Raw genomic sequence first — 8,088 nt, forward strand, 5'->3', positions numbered from 1 at the left:
ATGCCATTTGGGCTCACCAATGCATCGGCCACCTACCAAGGGCTGATGAATGACCTTTTCTGCCCGCTCTTGCGTCGGTACGTGCTCGTCTTCTTTGACGATATTCTAGTGTATAGCAGGAATTGGAGCAAGCACTTATGGCATGTGCGTGAGGTATTGAATATCTTGCGACAAAACCAGTTAAAAGTCAAGATGAGCAAGTGCTTTTGGGGAGAGCCACGAGTGGAGTACTTGGGACATATAATCTCAGCGAGAGGAGTGGAAGCCGATCCAAGCAAGATCAAGAATATGGTGGACTGGCCGATTCCCACTAATCAGCGGGAATTGAGGGGATTCCTTGGGTTGATGGGGTACTATCGGCGATTTGTTGCCAACTACGGCAAGGTTGCTGCCTTGTTGACCTCCTTACTCAGAAAAGGAGGGTTTCAATGGATGGGCAAGGCGACAGAGGCCTTCGAAGCATTGAAGATAGCCATGTCTACTGCACCGATTCTGGCACTACCGGATTTCAGCAAGCCCTTTGTGGTGGAATACGACACTCCGGGTGAGGGCATTGGAGTAGTTTTGATGCAAGAGGGCAGGCCCATGACATATATGAGCAAGGCATTGTCAAACTGGTCGCGATAGCTATTCACTTACGAGCGCGAAATGCTAGCAATTCTACACGCCGTCACCAAATGGCGACCCTACTTGATTGGCCAATGGTTTACTATCCGCACGGATCAGCGTAGCTTACCCTACTTCATGGAGCAACGTGTGCACACCCTAGCACAGCAACAGTGGATCACGAAACTCCTTGGGTATGACTACGAACTAGTCTACAAAAAGGGGATCGAGAACCGAGTGGCCGATGCCCTTTTGTGCCAACTGGACATAAGTGAGCTCGCCTCCATTTTAGCACCAACCCTTCCTCTATTTTCAGATATGTGGGGAACCAATGCAGAGGATCAAATCATGGAGGAGCTTGAGTCAGAGTTCAAAGATTGCTTCCCTAATTTCAAACCTTAAGGACAAAGTTGCGAAAGCGTCGTGGATTAATACGATTCAGACTTTACCGATGTCGTCTCGAGAATGGATACACTTTAGGGATGTCTTTGTTTCTTATTTTAGTGTTTAATTCTTAAAAAAATAAGTTTTCTGTATGTCGCGTTCGAATGCAAGTGGAGTGCGTTTGAATGCGTTTGAATGTGCTTGTGAACGCCTGCATTAGGTTCGCACATCTAGAGAGTGCGAAATGTGCATTCGAACGTGTTTGTGAATGCCTGCATCGTGTTCGCACATCCAGAGAGTATGAAATATGTGCGTTCGAACGCGATCGGGCACGTTCGAACACGGTCGGCAAAAATCTACTATTTTAGGGTTAATAATTGCCATTTTTGAATTGTTTGGTTAGCCTCTAAAGGTGTGAATGACAACCATAGAATTATTATTGAATAAATTGAGATTTGTCTTGCCTCCTTCGTCTTCTTCTCTCTCGTTCTCTCTTTCCCCGGCGTCGCCGCTTCTAGCCTCCCTCGACCAGCCAATCATCCTAGTCCTTTAGGGGCGGCCCACTCCTTCCCTTTCTTCCAATTTATCCATCACTTTGCCCTAACCCTTCCATCACCGATAAACCTTCCACCACCACTTATTTATCGGTGCCACCCCATTAATGCCGGTCCACCAGCCTCCACCATCCCCAAGGATTTCGTGCCTCCATCCACAGATCCTAAGACAGACCCCCCTATGTTCGTTCACTAATTGGACGATATCTTGAGATCCCACGATCGGATTCGCCTAAAACATGATTTGTCCCTTTTCCGGGGCTACAAGAAATTAAAATCTCACGTCGATCTGACGGCAGCATCTTTCGAGATTTATTTTTAAAGTTCCGTGTCAGATTCTATCTAGATCTGAAAATCGGAATAGATTGAGCCTTGGCCAAAAAGGGAGATCGTATCATATCTTATTCAAAATAAAGATAGTAATGTCAAGACTTCAATGGATCATCTACAAGATATATATTCATTGTTCTATTTACAAGAAAGAAGAAATTTATATAAAAATTAATATTTTAAAACTTAAAACTTAAAAAATGTACAAAAATACTTTTGTGAAAAGTAAATTAACTTCGTGACTCTTATCAATTAATTGATATGATACTTATAATAACTTCGAATAAGAGTGTGTTTGCTTGATGAGAAGTGGGTAGAAGAAAGTGATAGAAGTTCATAGTGAAAGTCACTTCTTGAAAAAGAATTATAAATAATTAGTGTTTTATAAAAATTAAAAGTGTTCGAGGAAAGTGAGTAATTATTATAATTAATGATAATATTTAATTTATAAAAAGGTAACAAATGTGACTCTCATTTTAGAATATGAAGTAAAGTAATGATAATTAAATAGTTGTAAAGTACTTGAGAACTCATTTCTCTCTCTACATTTCATCCAAATATTATAGTTGTGTGTTGCCACGCGCTAGTAGGAGGTTTGTTAGAATAGTCATTTATTTAGGAGGTTTGTTAGAATAGTCATTTTCATCTGTTACCATACTAAATCATTCAAGAGATAGAACTTGGTGTCCTATTTTAAAAGTGCAATAACTCTCTAAAGTTTACCAATTTTTAACGTCTTGTAGAATCATTGCCTTAAATTTGGAGTAAAAGACCTATTCTGCTAAATAGTTTTAAACCATCTCAAATATGTGTATAAATGCTTGGTGATGAAAGGGGAGATTTGCATAAAACAGCCTCCTTGTTATGGTATTAGTATTTTTGGGCTTATTTTAAACAATAAATTTGAGTCTTTTCTCATTTGTCCCATATTGCAAACGTATAATTGATTCAAACCTCGGCAAAATTAAAAATATATATTTTGCATACTCTTTTAGTATAATTTAAATATGTAATTCATACCATATTTTTATTCTATTTGGATGTATACCATGGCAAAATTGAAAGCATAATTTTGCATAATTTTTGCATATAGTTTTAGTAAATGACAGTCTTTTTTTTCTTTAATGATTAAAAGAGGGCAAAAAGTGTATTTCATAAACAGAAGAGACAAAACCGCTAATATCATAACTAAAGGTCTTTTTCGTGCAAATTGACATGATAAAAGTCTTCTTAAAGAAAAAATAAACCTAATAGAGATATCCTTTATTCATGGCATCAAACATTGTGTATTATCATCCTCTTATTCATATTCCAATTAACTTATTTCTTAAATCTATATTAATAGTTATCATATTTGTATTGATATTTAACCTAATATTGAGAAATTATTGTGCCATCAACCTACTTATCGTATCTTGTATTATCCAATATTCTCAACTAATTCCAAAGTTAGAAATCCCTTAGTATTAAATTTCTTATAGGTTCATATATGGAATCACTTAATCATAGCTCCTCATAGCTTTTATCTGGAATCTCAAATAATATCAATTATTTTCTTACAAATTAATTTAAAAAGCATAATTTTAAATTAACAACTATAATTAGATTTAAATAGATTATGCTAGAAGATCCTCCTATGTAATTTTTTTTTCTCAGAAGAATTGTCGATGTAATTGTCAGATTTATTCTACTTACAAGTTGACAATGAATATATATGTTATCTTTCCTGCCTATTGTTGCGGTTTTGGATTAATACAGATTGGACATGACTAAACTGCTTCGAATTGTATTATTTTCTATCTTTGTTTTTTTAAAAAATAAGATGACTTTTGGTAGGCACATTCGAATGCGGTCGAAGTGCGTTTAAACGTGGTGTTCGAACATCCAGAGCCCTATTTTTGGCTGTTTGAACAAGGTCAAGGGGCATTTGAACGAACATCGGATAAGTTTTTTCATATTAGGATTTGTTGGGTTTTTAGATGATTGACTAGCCTCCAAATATGTGGAAAAATAGCTAATTAGGAATTACTGATTATTGGAACTTGTTTTGTATTTAGGCTTGAGCCAACTTAATCCTCTGTCGCTTCTCCCTCCTCCCTCCTCCCTCCAGTGAACAACCATACCTGAAAGCTCTCTTCTCCCACCTCATCTTGTTTAAAGCATTAACACATCCACCATACCCATCATCATCTCCTATAAACCTAAACAAATAATCCACGTTCATCCCATCACCTTCTAACTTTTGGTCATTATTTTCTTCATAACTTTTGATATACTAGCTCGATCGACGAGATTATAATTGCATTGGATTCCTAACTTTATAGAAACAACATATCTGAATATCAGATCATTCCAACAGTTGGATCGATCCATGTTGCCTTCGTACATTCTGTGTTGAGTTCTATCCAGATTAACAAATTAGATAGACAATCATCTTCCTCGAGGATGACCATAACAAGTTGATATCAGAGCCAACCTTTCTTGGCATGCATCTGCAATGATGTCAACCACTAGATTCATGGCGGCGCAAAGAAGAGAAGAAGAAGGGGAGACATCCACACGTGCGAGAGGGAGGAATTCTATCCCTCCATGCACGGGCATCCAAAGGCAAGAGGACCATGTGCACACAATGGTACCTCCTCCATCCTCCATCATCAACCCTAACATAGAGATGCTATCAAGGTCTATTGAAGCTTTTAGATAGATCTTCTCCACCATCCTCGCCCAAACCATCGGAACTTTGAGTCAGACGATCACACAACAAAATGCTAGTTTGTTGCAAACGATTCGAGAAGGGCCAATTCGTCAAGGGCTAGTTTGTTGTAAATGAGGTACCTAGATCTTCCACACCAAAACCCCCATGATGGTTCCACCAATCCGCCAAGGGCAAGAGAGAAAGACCACGACCAAGTAGAGGCATGATGATCCTCGCCGACGAGTACGAATTATAGACAAAAGTGATGATGATCCCTGGATTGAGAGGGATGAAGAGGAAGATCGAGAAGCTAGTGAAGGACATCGAAGGAATCATGTATGGCAGCTAGTGAAGGACATCGAAGGAATCATGTATGGCTAGAGGAGCACCCACCTCCAATTAGAGCTGGAGCAAGATTTGATCCCAACTGTGATACCGACATTCGCAGGCACACTGTTCAATTAGAGTTTCCAATTTTTTGAGGTGGAGATCCAGTAGATTGACTCTATTATGTCGAACAATTCTTTATCTTCGAAGGCACGGAGGAGGACCAAAAGATTCTCCTTGCATCTTTCCACCTCAAGGATGCGGCATTATGGTGGTTTCAATCGGCTACCACACATAGGCTGATCGAAATGTGGGCAGTGTTTCATCATTTGGTCTACAAACAGTTTAGATCGTTGGGCTATGAAGACTTTCATGCTATCTTGATGAAGACGGTCTAGAAGACGACAGTGAGAGCCTATTAAGAGGAATTTGAACGAGTGTCTAGCCTATGCACAACGCCTTGGTCAAATATTTAGTTCAAATCCACATTCATCGCCGGTTTGCGGGAGGGCATTTAAGTCGACATAGGAGTGCTATGACCTATAGATCTAGGGCAAGCCATAGAGGATTCTCTACTCATAGAGGATAAACATCAAGCACATAAGGGGAACTTGAGGCAACCATGGAGTAGCAGTCTACAACCAAAGCCGATGGATGTACTTGATGGCTTGGATTACCTACATTTAGCTGGACAACGACTACCTTTGCACATTTCTAATGACGTGAGAACAGCCCCTAGGACTCCTATGCAAACACTAACACCTACACAGGTGGAGGAGTGAAGAGCCAAGGGGTTGTGCTTTAGGTGCAACAATAAGTTCACTACGGGACACCGTTGTGTACGGCCGATCGGTACGGTGATGCTAGTTGATGGAGAGACTAAGGAGGAGCCAAAGGGATTACCACCAGAGCATGAAGAAGGAGGTTCTAGTAGAGTGGTTTGGAAGGATCATCGACGAGGCGACGTGGGAGATGAATGATGACTTGATGGATCATTTTCCTCACTTTGCACATTGAGGACAAGGTGAAGGAAGCATGGTGGGTTGTTGCGGTTCTAGATTAATACAGATTGGACATGATCAAACCATTTTGAATTGTATTATTTTGTCTTTGTTTTAAAAAGATAAGATGACTTCTGGTGGGCGCGTTCGAATGCGAACGAAGTGTGTTTGCATGTGGTGTTCGAACATCTGAATCACTTTTAAATATCTAGAGCCCTATTTTTGGCCATTCGAACATGGTTAGGGGGGTCAATTGCATGTCGGATAGGTTATTTCGTATTAGGATTTGCTTAGAGTTTTTGGACGATTGGTTAGCCTCTAAATATGTGAAAAAATAGCCAATTGGGAATTATTAGTTATTGGAAACTTATTTTGCATCTAGACTTGACCCAACTTCTCCCTCCTCTTTCCTTCCCCTTTGTATTCAGGCCAAGATCTCGTCTACGAGTGAGGTTAATCCTCCGTCACTTCTCCCTCCTCCCTCCTCCCTCCTCCCTCTAGTGACCAGTCATACTTGGAAGCTCTCTTCTCTCACCTCATCTTGTTTAAAGTACTAACTCAACCACTATAACCATTATTATCTCCTATAATCCTAACCAAATAATCCACATCCATCCCGCCACCTTTTGACTTTTGCTCATTGTTTCCTTCATAAATTTTTCTCTACTTGCTCGATCAACGAGATTTTGGTTGCGTTGGATTCCTAGCTTTCAAAGAAACAATATATTCAATTCTTAGATCATTTCAACGGTTGGATCAAACCCTATTGCCTTTGTAAGGTAGGTAGTGAGTTCCGTCCAGATTAACAAATTAAATAGACAATCATTTTCCTAGAAGATGACTGTAACACCTACTTAACATTTTTCACGATTAAGACTAAATCTGAGTCTAAACTAGCCCAAGCTAATGGGCCGACTGAGTCGTATAAACCGAGTCCTATATATATGTTGAAGCTAGCTCTAGTAGAGTTATGCATGGATTGATTTTTTATTTGTTTTCTTCTCTTTCTCTTTCACTTCCTAGCCCTAGTCCATTCCTCGAGCCGCAAGCACCTAGTCTATAATAGCAGGTACTAAAGTCAGCATTTCTTTGCATGCTCACTACCGTTCGATTGCAGTAAGGAGAAACACCATGCAGCGAGCTCTTCAACATGATCATGGCATAGTCCAACCTACCACCACAACATAAGATTGCGGGTTTTCAAGAGGGGATGATTTTTATTTTGTTAGGGCTAAATGAGTAAAAGAGGTCTAAAAGTGTAATTCGAAAATTGAGAAGCCCAAACTGCCATTATGATAACTAAAAAGTATTTTCATGCAATAGCTCTAATGAAAGTCTTCTTAAAGATAAAAGAAACCTAAAAGAGATATCCTTTATTCATAGCATCAAACGTTGTGTAGTATCATCCTCTTATCTATATTTCAATTAACTCATTTCGTTAATTATAATGTTCATAATCTATATTGATATCATATTTGTATTGACATTTAATACCTAATATTGAGAAATTATTGTGCCATCCACCTATGTATCCTATATTTAATTAATATCTAATATTGTTGTATATATGCCTTTAGTTTAGGGTTACGTTTTTCACAAGTTTTTTTTCTTTGTTTTAGAAAGATAGGAATTATCCTATTAATACTCTAGGTGAAGATAGTGATGTCAAGACTTCGATAGATCTACATCTACAAGATATATAATCATGGTTCTATTTGTCACTACAAAAAAGAAAATTTGTAAAAAAAATATATTTTTCTAATTTAAGTATAATAACTTTGGATAAGAGTATGTCTGATTGATGAGAAATGGGTACAAAATAGTGGTAGAAGTTTCTATTATTTTCATAAATAAGTAGTGTTTTATAAAAATTGAAAGTGTTCGACAAACATGAGTAATTATTATAATTATGGATAACATGTAATTTATAAAAAAAGTAACAAACGTGGCTCTCCTTTTATAATACTAAGTAAAATAAGAGAAATTAAATAGTTTTAGAGAAGTTGAGATCCAATTTCCCTCTTTACATTTTTCATCCAAACAACAACGTTTTGTGTTGCATGCCTACAAGGCCGGTAGGGAGGTTTGTCAGAACAGTCCTTTATTCAGAAAAAGTTAACCTTTAAAGCACTCAGGAGTCTTTTATTCAGAAAAAGTTAACCTTTAAAACAGTCAAGATATAAAATTTGGT

The sequence above is a fragment of the Typha latifolia genome, chromosome 8 (genome assembly GCF_019914945.1).
Source record: "Typha latifolia isolate L0001 chromosome 8, TyphaL0001v2, whole genome shotgun sequence".
NCBI classification, from domain to species: Eukaryota; Viridiplantae; Streptophyta; class Magnoliopsida; order Poales; family Typhaceae; genus Typha; species Typha latifolia.